General features: G+C 37.2%; 1 gene segment (V, D, J or C); it reads right to left on the reverse strand.

Annotated features, from left to right (window-relative positions):
• LOC117492117 overlaps positions 1-12,701 on the reverse strand; it is a 28,592-nt gene that overhangs the window by 1,073 nt on the left and 14,818 nt on the right.

Here is a 12,701-nt window from a genome sequence, read left to right on the forward strand (position 1 = left end):
GTTTAATAGCAACGTGATCATGCTAATTCAGCAGAAAAGGGCTGTTGAAATGACAGATTTAAAATGTAAATTACAACAGTTTTAAACTGTAAAATATACACGTTGTTCTGTAAAGTTGTTTACAGTTTACCGTATTTTTTACATCATTATTCTGGCAACAAAGCTGCCAAGTTTTTACCGTAAAAACAACGTTTTTTGTTTTACAGTTACAACCGTTTTAAACTGTAAAATATACACGTTGTTCTGTAAAGTTGTTTACAGTTTACCGTATTTTTTACATCATTATTCTGGCAACAAAGCTGCCAGGTTTTTACCGTAAAAACAATTTTTTTATACAGTCTATGGTTGCTACAGAGGATTGTGGGTAATGTAATGTCTTCGGCCATCCAAAACTCATAGAAAACTACTTGTTTCTCAGAATTGAAGGGGAAAACGTGACAAAAGCATTGTACACACACTAAAACCTATCAATGTCGTTTAATTAACAAGGATAACCTGGTGTTTTTGAGTTGATGAGTAGTGGAGATATCACTGTCAAATCAATCGACAGTAAGGGGAATACTTACTTCCGGGTGTACAATTCTCCGTTATCCAATGGGAATGGACGCTCACATTGCCTTTAACAGCCTCCGACACAAACGAATGCCGTGCTTCCCTAAGCATCAAATACCGACGCCGATGGGAATACATTGCAATCAGTTGAAAGCTCTTTGCGTCCATTTATGAAGCTGAAGGAGCCTCGGCGCGTCACAACTGGACGCCACGGGACCCTGACCAAGCGTCGCTTCTGGACCCTTAGGGAGTGAGAGTGTGTTGTCCAGGGAGCTTTACCACCGCTTCAGACTCAGTCAGAGTCTGACTGCAAACACCTGGAGAGAAAAGCAGTTTGATCACAACAGACCCAAACATAAAGCTAAGAAAAAGAAGAGTGCAGGAGTATGTACTCACCAGAAATCCATGAAAGCATCAGAAACATTAAACATGTAGCTAAAGCGTGCATTCATTAATGTACTTCTAGAGATACATGGGCACAGTTGAACCATACTGAATCAGATAAAGAGCTGCGTTGTTTGAAATGGGACATTTTATATTATCTTTGATACATTTTGTTGGAGACACAAAATACACAAAAATACATATTTTCTGTTAGAATTCACTATATTTCTTTAGGTTGCAACTGAATTAAACATTGCGTCAAATGAGACGAAATAGGATGTCAATATTCAGTTACTCAGTATTTCAACATAAAGTGAATGCTCTCATGGGTGGTGGTAAATAGAGGAAGTAGTTTGTGTACGACTCTCCTGTTACTGTCTCTCACTGTGTCTTCTGGCACAGTAATACACTGCTGTGTCCTCGGCCTTCAGACTGTTCATCTGCAGATACACTTTACTGCTGGAGTCATCTCTGGAGATAGTGAATCTACCCTGGACCGACTGAGAGTAATAGATAGGAGTACTAGCTGTGTGTATGAAAGCGATCCACTCCAGTCCTTTCCCAGGAGCCTGTCTGACCCAGTTCATTATGTAGCTACTGAATGTGAATCCAGAAGTAGTACAGGTCAATCTGTGAGATTCTCCAGGCCTTTTAGTCACTGGATCAGATTCTGTCAGAGTCTGACCATCAACACCTGTCAAGAGGATAAAAACACATCTGGTGAAATAAGTTGTTGACACAATTAGAAGCTGTGTTAGATAAAGATCAGTAAAGATGTTGACCTGCCCAGCAGACAGTGAGCAGCAGCAGTCCTGTCCTATAGTCCATCATGTTAAACTGTGTGTCCTCTGTCCTCTGTCCTCCTCTCTGCAGTCACATAAGTAGAGGGGGAGATATCTGAGTTTTGCATTGACTCCTCCTTTCTGATTGAACATTGTCCTCTTTTAACAGTATTTTATGTTAATAACATTATCTCTACAATTATAAACTGGTAAACATTTCTTATTGGGCTGTAAGTCACTTTGTAACATTTTATTATTGTTATTTAATTCAGATTTGTCAGATGAAACAAGCAAATAATGGATTTTATTTACTGTTGATTAAAATAAAGGTATTCACATTATTGTCATTAAAAAAAGCTTTGAGTTAATTTAGTAAATAAATCACTTTACAGGTTTTATCTACATCTCATGTCTTTAACATTTATATATTTAATCAATTTGTGTCAAATAAAGAACAGAAATGACATCCAACAATTTGTTGTTGTGTTTCGGCTCGTAAAAGTACTGTTTAGTATTTGTGAATAAATAGTGTGAACAATATATTAGAGCTGAAATTGGTTGTAAAGAAACTTAAATTTAGAGCACAAAATCCAATTACTGAAAATATATAATTATGGATAATTGAAAAGGCTGATGTTTAACAATTTAAAGAAGTTATTCATTTTTTTATTCTGGGAATACATGCAGTAATGTATCAGTGATTATAACCTCTAAATGTTTAAACTGATGATGTAACAGTGAGCTGGTTTTGAGATCATTTCTGGTCTGAGGGCTCCTCCTCTGGTGGCTTCATGTTACAAGTGTTCAGGCTCTGAGGGGTTTTTGTTCAGCTCTACTGATGGTGTGTGTCACAGTGTGTCTCTGGCACAGTAATACACAGCAGAGTCTCCAGGCTGCACGCTCTGTCCGTTCAGAGTCACTGTGTTGCTGGAAGAGTCTAAGTCGATACTGAACTTGCTCTTCAGTGAATCTTTATAGAAGGTAGTTGAACCAACTCTCACTCCTATCCACTCCAGTCCTTTCCCTGCAGGCTGTCTGATCCAGGCTGTGTACTAGCTGCTAACAGAATAAGAGACCTGACAGGTGATGGTCAGACGTTGACCTGGCTGCACAGTCACAGAGGCTGGCTGTGTCAACTGTTCACACTTCACACCTGTACAAATAAAACAAATGTTATATGACAGATTATCCTGTTAAACAGCAGTATAATAAGTGTTGACTCGTGCAGAGAGAGACTCACTTCCAGCTGCCAGCAGCAGCAGAGCTACAGAGAACATGATGATGATGACTCTGAGAAGACGTGAGCTCCTGATCCCCTTTAATCTCCACTGACAGTCTCATGTGAAGGCCTTATAACTGAATCACAATGGAGATTACTGAGTTTGCATAGAACCAAACACATTGCATATGAATATGAGTCGGATTGGAGATTAAAAAAAAACGGAGCCTGTTATTGTTACGATTACAAGAACACAATCACCTCAGTGTTTCAAGAGTCTAGAATCAACAAAAACAGATAATTAACATCTGGAGCTCTTTTAATGTCCTTTTTGATTATTTTTACACCAGGTCTTGTCAAACCTTTATTACATATTGAATATCCATTACAAAACAAAACAGCACACCTGAAATGTATATTTAAATACTTTATTAAGGGCAGTGAATTCATTTTTTCTGTATATTTTTCAAATCAGTGTTATAAGTGTCATAGACAGAGTTACATTGCTATTATTGTCCTTAAAATATATGTAAAACAAAAACACTTATGTGATCTTTTTATTTGAGTGGTTTACTAATGACAGTTCATTCTGTTTTTGTTATTGATGGTTTAATTGTTGTCCTTTTTTCATCAAAAGAACTTGAAGAGTTTTTAATGTACCTACATCATTACTTATGTTATATCATTGGATATTTTAATAGTGGAAAAGGGACGCCTTTTAAAAAAAAATATGAGCATTGCAATAAATGTCGTTAAGGATCTATTTAATGTTCAAGTGGTGGTATTGAATAGAGGAAGTAGTTTGTGTACGACTCTCCTGTTACTGTCTCTCACTGTGTCTCTTCTGGCACAGTAATACACTGCTGTGTCCTCGGCCTTCAGACTGTTCATCTGCAGATACACTTTACTGCTGGAGTCATCTCTGGAGATAGTGAATCTACCCTGGACCGACTGGGAGCAATAGATACTAGCTGTGTGTATGAAAGCGATCCACTCCAGTGCTATACAAACAGCATTAAACATCATTTAAACTAGCAGCAAATAGTTCTTTAAGGCAATTGTTGACAAAAATGAACTGTTGATTAAATTAAAATATTATAATTATTATTTTTCAACGAAAGATCCAGTTGATTATTTATTTTCTTGAATTTGACTATAACTCATATGAGTAACATCAAAGCTTTACTTCTAATCATTGTTTTAGTTGTAACAATTTGAAACTAATTCAGAAATTGGTTGAACGATATGTTTTGTATTCTTTTATGTTGTAACTGCAATGAAGGAAAGCATGATGGTCTAAATCAGGGCTATTCAATTGAGGGCCCGCGGGCCAAATCCGGCCCCGGGGTGATATTTACTGGCCCTTTGAGTATAATGTTAAAAAGTAATCAATTTTTTTTTTTTAAGATTTTTTTTTTTTTTTTTTTTTTGTGCCATAGTGCCTTTATTCCAGAGAGGGTGTTATATTGAGAGATAGAGGGGTAGACAATGCCTGAAAACTTCGACGGGCTCGGGTTTCGAACCCACCTACTATACTGTAGTGACAACTCCTGTCATTGATTGCATCTCTGCGTGAATGATTAGATCATTTCACCTAAATGAAATCAAATGAAACATGTAGGCCTACTGAGTTCTGAACTTGCCATTTAGATCTATAAAGGCCTTGGGGCTATGTTGTTTGATTGAATTAAACACAATATATGCACTCCACTATGCTGTTGTAGTATTTACTGTATCTGAAGCTCTTAAATATGATTGCTCATATTTCAAGCCATCTTTTTCCCGGCCCCTTGCTTTGGATCATTTTCATCAACCGGCCCCCATTCCAAACTAATTGAATAGCCCTGGTCTAAATGTTTACTTGTGTTTGCTGCAGCTGGATGAAGACCTGGGTTTTGTTTCTTTTCTTACTTTAAAGGTTTCATTATTCAAATAGTGACAATTTGAGGACAGATACAGAGAAACTTGGAGCCTTAAGAGGACATAAACTACTAAGGAACTGAAACCTATTTGACAATGTGCAAAAACACATTTCTGCAGTGCATGAAAAATGCAAACTAAATAAGTTAAAAGACGTAGGATCTCAGATTAGACCATTTTCTCAAATGTTGTTGCTGTCTTCTCTAAAGAGACATTTTGATAAGGCTCTGTTCTGCAATTAACATTATAACTCTATTTAGTGATATGATTTCTACATTAAGCTATATGTTAAGAAATATTTTTCTAATCTTACAGTGTTTGGTGTAACTAAAGTTGTGTCATGATATTTGAAAGACTCTAAATCTCACATTAACAGTGTGAGAAAAGTGTGGTAATAATGAGGGGTTTTTGTACAGCTGCTCAACCAGCTTCAGTCACTGTGTGTCGAGCACAGTAATAAACAGCAGAGTCGACAGCCGTCAGACTGCTCATCTGCAGAGACACCTGCTGTCTGCTGTTGTCTCTGGAGATGGTGAACCGGCCTTTCACTGACTCAGAGTAGTACGGGGTGCTACCAGTGTCGAAAGAAGCGATCCACTCCAGTCCTTTCCCAGGAGCCTGTCTGACCCAGGCCATGTAGTAGTTACTGAATGTGAATCCAGAGGCTGTACAGGTCAATCTGTGAGATTCTCCAGGCCTTTTAGTCACTGAATCAGATTCTGTCAGAGTCTGACCACCAACACCTGTCAAGAGGATAAAAACACATCTGGTGAAATAAGCTGGTGACACAATTAGAAGCTGTGTTAGATAAAGATCAGTAAAGATGTTGACCTGCCCAGCAGACAGTGAGCAGCAGCAGTCCTGTCCTATAGTCCATCATGTTAAACTGTGTGTCCTCTGTCCTCTGTCCTCCTCTCTGCAGTCACATAAGTAGAGGGGGAGATATCTGAGTTTTGCATTGACTCCTCCTATAACTAAGTGGGTGTGTGTTTTTTTCAGAATAATTTTGCAAGGCCATTTATAAAGGGACAAACAATTGACTTCATGTAAAGTATAATGATTTTGATTGCCAGAGGGACAGCTAGGCTAACATCCAATACGACAATAAACTCAATAAATTAATTAACCATTAATCTCAGGTGTATTTGATTTAATTTGGGTTAGAGATTAGTTGATCAGAGATGCTTCTTTAAGGGAAACATTATTAAGATATAATTTGTACTTAATCAACTTCTCAAATGTGTTTACGGTGGATTATAGTTTGCCAGTTAGCTGACTGGAATCAGTTGTTTGACTCCAGTGTTAAATATACAGGTTGCGTACGGGTGCTGGAAATCCTTGAAAATGCTTGAAATTGTACGAGGTGTTTTCAAGGTTTGAAAAGTGCTTGAATTTTGGGAATGGTGCTTGAATTTGGGATAAAGTGCTTGAAATTGTAAATGCTTTACTTCGCTTTTTAGATTAAAAGAAAATAAAGAAGTCTGAGCGCGCTTAATTGCTTCGCTTTTACATAAAACAGCTCCGCTCCGGTCTTCCCGCGCAATGCGCGTGACCGGCAAGTGTTTTTGTTACGTGTGTGACCTGGGCATTCTGATGAGAGTGATAGATGACAGTATGCCAGGAGGTTGCCGTTTCAACGAGCGTTGGCTAGCAGAAGACAAATACAAGCCATGGCTAAGACGAGGGTCAAGCGAAGCCCAAGAGTAGCCTCCTGCAAAGTGTGCAACAATAACGATGCGAGAGTCTGCGCTGACGAGCGACACACCACACGAAAGGTACGCTGTAGTAGAACATTTTAGATTAGGCTATCGTTGCATGTAAAATACATGACACTTTTCTCTGTGCGCGGCAAAACAAGCTCGCCAAAATGGCTTCACTAGTCTGGCAGTATTTTAAGTGTCCGAAAATGACAATAAAATAGCGGTATGCAACGTGTGTGTGAAGCAGAAATCCTGCAGCTCCACCCGCTGTGACGGACCGGTGAGCAGAGCAGAACACACAAGAGTTAGACCTAACACACTTAGCTATTTTATCTACCTCTGGAACAAGCTAAACTAGTTATAAATATATTTATTCTTCACTGTCGGGTCGCTCATTACTGGATCAGTGAGCTGCAGGAGATACTGACGGGCTGTCAGGAGAGAGAGAGGGGGGGAGAGAGGAAAAGAGAGCGATATCGGTATCGGCCGATACTGATTCCGGCGATCGGCTCCAAAATTGGCGATCGGAGCATCCCTAATAATTGTATATGATATGTTTTATAATGATTGATCATGAAAGTGTTATCAAAGCTGGTAAAGTTGCAGCTAGTTTGAATGACTTTGTATACTACAGAGTAGCTTGTGAATTTACTCCAGGTGGAACTAAAGTCTGATTTAACACTTGATTATATTTCACATCATTCATCCACATCTGTAAAGTAACTAAAGGTATTAAATACATGTAGTGGAGAAGTGCACCATTTACCTCTGACTTGTGTTTACTGCCAACCTAAAAGTACCTCAAAAATAGTAATCAATAATATATTGAAAAGTTATTTGGCTGATTTGTCTACGTACAGATGGGTCACACATTTTGAAATATTAAACTTAGTTTTCTTTTCTAACATTTTAAATTTTTCATCCTCATATAGAATGCTATTATGAAACACACATTTGGTTGTTTATAGCATGAAGAACATCTGATTTAATGTGAGGTAGGGAAATAATCATTTGAGTATAAGTATGTGTATATAAATATGTAATTTACAACAGCTGTAAGATGCTTGAAAAGTTTGAAAATGCACCTTGAAAATGCTTGAAAAGTGCTTGAATTTGACTTTGGAAAAGGTGTAAGAACCCTGAATATAGAATTTGCTTCATTTGGTTGTGGTTATGTGACAGTAATGTTTCAAATTCAAACAGATAAAACTTTCCTGATGATAATGTTTATGATATAATGATGATTTGTGTTCAATCGGCAAATCTAATAGATTTGTTTAATGTGTAATGTTATCAAAGTGTGCTTTCATTAATGTTCTTCTAGAGATACATGGGCACAGCTTAACCATACTGAATCAGATAAACAGCTGTATTGTTTGAAATGGGACATTTTTATATTATCTGTCATACATTTTGTTGGAGGCACAAAAGAAACAAAAATACATATTTTTCTGTTTGAATTCACTATATTTCTTTAGGCTGCAACTGAATTAAACATTGCGTAAAATGAGATGAAATAGGATATCAATATTCAGTTAGTCAGTATTTCTAAAAGAGATACTGAAGAAAGTTAATATTCCCATAGGTGGTGGTAAATAGAGGAAGTAGTTTTTGTACGACTCTCCTGTTACTGTCTCTCACTGTGTCTCTGGCACAGTAATACACTGCTGTGTCCTCGGCCTTCAGACTGTTCATCTGCAGATACACTTTACTGCTGGAGTCATCTCTGGAGATAGTGAATCTACCCTGGACCGACTGAGAGTAATAGATTGGATTACTGCTTGTGCTGATATAAGCGATCCACTCCAGTCCTTTCCCAGGAGCCTGTCTGATCCAGTTCCATACTGAGCCTCCAAAGTTGAATCAAGAGGCTGTACAGGTCAATCTGTGAGATTCTCCAGGTCTTTTAGTCACTGGTTCAGATTCTGTCAGAGTCTGACCATCAACACCTGTCAAGAGGATAAAAACACATCTGGTGAAATAAGCTGGTGACACAATTAGAAGCTGTGTTAGATAAAGATCAGTAAAGATGTTGACCTGCCCAGCAGACAGTGAGCAGCAGCAGTCCTGTCCTATAGTCCATCATGTTAAACTGTGTGTCCTCTGTCCTCTGTCCTCCTCTCTGCAGTCACATAAGTAGAGGGGGATATATCTGAGTTTTGCATTGAGTCCTCCTCACAGGGTTTGTAAAAAATATCAACCCTCCATCTCAGCTGTTTAGACTTTTCTCTAACTAGTTTTAAGTTGTGTAGAATAATTGTATTGCAGTAACTACATAATCACATTTCTTCTAATAATACACAAATGATTATCTTAGCTTCGACATGTGACACATTTATCTAAACAAATTATATATATATATATATTACATAATTCATGTTGGTATCAATGCTCTGTTTCTCATATGTCAGTTTGAGCATAATGGAAGCACATTTACTATAATATAAATTATCTACAATGTTGTTCTGATAGTAAATGGTAACTGTACTTATATAGCGCTTTATCCATCTTTACGACCAGAGACCTCAAAGCGCTTTACATACTACATGTCATTCACCCTTTCATACAGAGCAGTGTACCTTACTCTAGGAACTAACATTCATACACACTCACACACCATTGGCCATGCTGTTGTGGAGATATCCAGCATAACACAACAGGAAAGAATGAAACAGAGAGGAATCAATAAAACACAAACACAGATATAGCTGATAAGTAATTATTATTTAGTTGTTGCAACAAACAAACAATAATGGGAAGTACATCACCTGCTGCCACAGCAGCCAATCGCGGAAATGCCCCCAAGAACAGAAGAAACACAGGGCTAGATATACTTTTCTAAATGACACACGAACATGTTCCCCAAACATGTTTAACGCACGCACATTTTATCATGCAGCCAACCACACAAATGTCACATGTTTTTCTCTCTGAAAGCTATACCTGTATATGTTTAAACGTCATCATCTCATGACATCCTTAGGATTAGTTAACTAACAAAGGTTAACTGTTTTTATAACCTGAGGCCTTCTCTGAACTTCCTTTCCCTCGGTGTCAGCTCACTTAAAATGAATACATCTATTGATAATTCAGAACGACCATTGTCTCTCTAACTGTGTGTGACCCAACTCAGTAACACACATCATATGGAATACCATGTGATCATTAATGAATATCAGAAATACGCTGTATTAAACATTCTGCCATAACACTCCCTCCTTTTATTAATTAAGATCACTTAATCAAAAAAGATTATTATTACAAGTAACCTACTGAGTTCCGCCCTCGAAAGCCCAAAATGACTTTCTGAAAAATATTTATCGATGGGTAATCATTTTACTTAAGGCAGAAGTCACAGGTCACATGTACTGTACCTACTCACAATAGCCAAAAAAACACCTTTTTGATTATAACAGAAAAAGTGGAAGAAAAGACAATTGCGCTAATCTACTCTACTTAAATGGAAAATCATTTAAAAAACCTCAGTATGCTTCAGAGGAAACATCTATTTGTCCCATTCAAGTTTAACAAACTTACATACATAATGAAAAATCTTCCAAAACACTTATAGCAAGATGTAACTGTCGTCCACTCTTTCTACTTCTGTTATATTGTCCAGTAATCACTTCTTCAGGGTGTGCACGTTCCGATCTCCATGCGTAGCCTTTAGATGGAATATCTATCTTAGCCTTCATGCTGTAATGTCCCATCTCATAGCAAAATCCCTTGATGACATCTGAAGCAACATCATTACCATTTGAATTGGACGGAACTGTAGTCAGAAAACTGAGACTTCAGTAAAAGAACAGTTAACGGTGGATCTTCTATATGTTCTCTGGAGTGTTGAGATTACTAATATACTTGGCTGTAAATCATCTCAGAAGTTTTGGGTTTTATTCTTCGTGTTGACCCAAACCCATAAGACAATAGCAGTAGAAGAATAGCTGGAAGTCATCCAGCTGCCTTCATTGACACTCCTGTCTGCCTCAGAATGATCCATCTTCCCTCCTCAAGATTGCAAGGGGAAAAACAGCTTTGGCCTGGGTAGAAAATAGCACTTGCATTCTGGGTTAACAGCCTACAGTCGACCACTAGGTCTTAGAGTCTTATCTATCATTTTTAAACTTCTTGAAACCATGAAATGTTGTTTGTGTTGTGTTTTTACTTACCCACAATTTCCTAAACACACAACAAACATCTCCTGCAACATTGTTCAGCCATGGTGCTGAAACCAATCAGATCCCAACTTTGAACAATACATTTAATCATACCTGTCTTTAGCAGAACCCAATCGAGAGCTTGACCATGTAGGAAAAAGTTTTTTTTAGGCGACAAGTTTCATTTGCCCTCTGGATCATGTGAGGGTTAAAAGATTCACGTGACAAGAATTCAAAGAAATCTGAAACCAATGTGTCACAGAAGAAATAATGAAAGATTTCAACTGGGATGGAAACAAAATATTATCAAATACATCTTAAAATTAAATTACTAAATTGAACAATAAACCCATTATACCCCTCCTGGAAACATTGTCCTCCAACCCATAGAGACCATGTTTCCCAAATAAGATACTTCAGAGTACCCATCTTCACATACAATGTTATTTCAAAGTCCTATGACTCATCATCAGGAACACCTAAAACAAAGGATGAAAAAACAAAAACTTTCTCCTGTCAAAAAGAATCAGCAATGTTAAAAATCAAGCTACATAGTCATCAAGCCATGCAGGGATCATGCAGAGTCAGACAAAGTTCATGCGTCATGTCTCACAATGGTTCAACAATGGCATAGTCAGAAAACCATTGCTAAAAGCATTGTGTGCATCCCAAAATAAAATCACCTTTTGTCGGTGGGTCAGTTTTACTGTAACAGTCAGGAATTGACAAATCAATTCACATTCATTCAGTCTTTGCAAAGTCTAAGTCAGTCTCGAGATCTCATGTCCTATAATAGTGCACTTTGATATTCTACCAGCTGGAGTTTTTACTAGTGACATCATGGTGTTGATGTCAAACAATGCAACAAAGTTTTTCCCGTGTTCGCAGCACAATTTTCTTCAGATGTTAAATAAACAAATTATCAATAAACTTCATTAATGTACTGCCCCTAGGAAACACAAAGCCTGACAAATGTTCATGCAAGGCATTCCTAAGTGAACCTGCAGATAACAGCCTTTTTAATTAATATTCCAAATTAATCAATAATAATAACAATAATCCATTTTAATCAATTTGTTTACCCTTAGAAGTGAACATATCCCATAATGTTTCACCAGGATGTTAAACTAAGCTTTAGCCAATCAATCATTATTACTGTATGAGATTTAACTGGTGATTGAACAAACAAAGCCTCTTTGTTTACGACATGCAAACACATGTTTTCCAAGTTCAGCATCAGCCTTTGTTACTCTAAAATTACGTTTGAAATAGGAACATTAGAAATGGAACAAATATTAAATCTTCAGAAATGTTCTTAACAATTGGAGAGTAATGCCATCTCTCCATCTAGGAAATAGCCAACATGTTTAAAAAAATGTCAGATATATAAAAATAAGCCTAAATACTCCTTTACTATCAAAGTCTAAAGCTAGACCTAAGGTGAACAGTTTTGGTAATGGACAATTTAATCTAAAAACAAAACAAAATTGGACTCGTGTTTTTGTTATTTGTTCTTCAAAACACATTAGTAAATACTTTGTAAAGTTATTCACAATATAACTAACCCTCTCTAGTATATCAAATCCGTTCTTCTTTAACCAGATACTATTTCCCTATTTATTTTTAGTTCATGATAACAATGGTATAATGACCACACGTTTTACCCATAGCTAGTTTATATGTCAAGATTATTATGTGTGACATAATAATCAGATGTCTAGTATGCTAAACAAGGATATTAAACTTTAATCTTTTCAGTATTCCAGACCATCGTTAAACAAGCAGCCTCTTTTCTTAAACACTAAACATAATGTTCTGCACCACCCTCTGGAAAACTCTTGCACAGTTATGCTATAAAATCATTGCATAATTTCTTCAGAGTCTGAACAGTCTGAGAAAAGCCTGCCCCAAGATCTTGTCATAATGAGAACAGTCAGTGATTCGTTGTCCTCTGCAGCTGTAGTCAGTTGGATCAAGGAAACTCTTT

This window comes from Trematomus bernacchii, unplaced genomic scaffold (genome assembly GCF_902827165.1).
Source record: "Trematomus bernacchii unplaced genomic scaffold, fTreBer1.1, whole genome shotgun sequence".
In the NCBI taxonomy this organism is placed as follows: domain Eukaryota; kingdom Metazoa; phylum Chordata; class Actinopteri; order Perciformes; family Nototheniidae; genus Trematomus; species Trematomus bernacchii.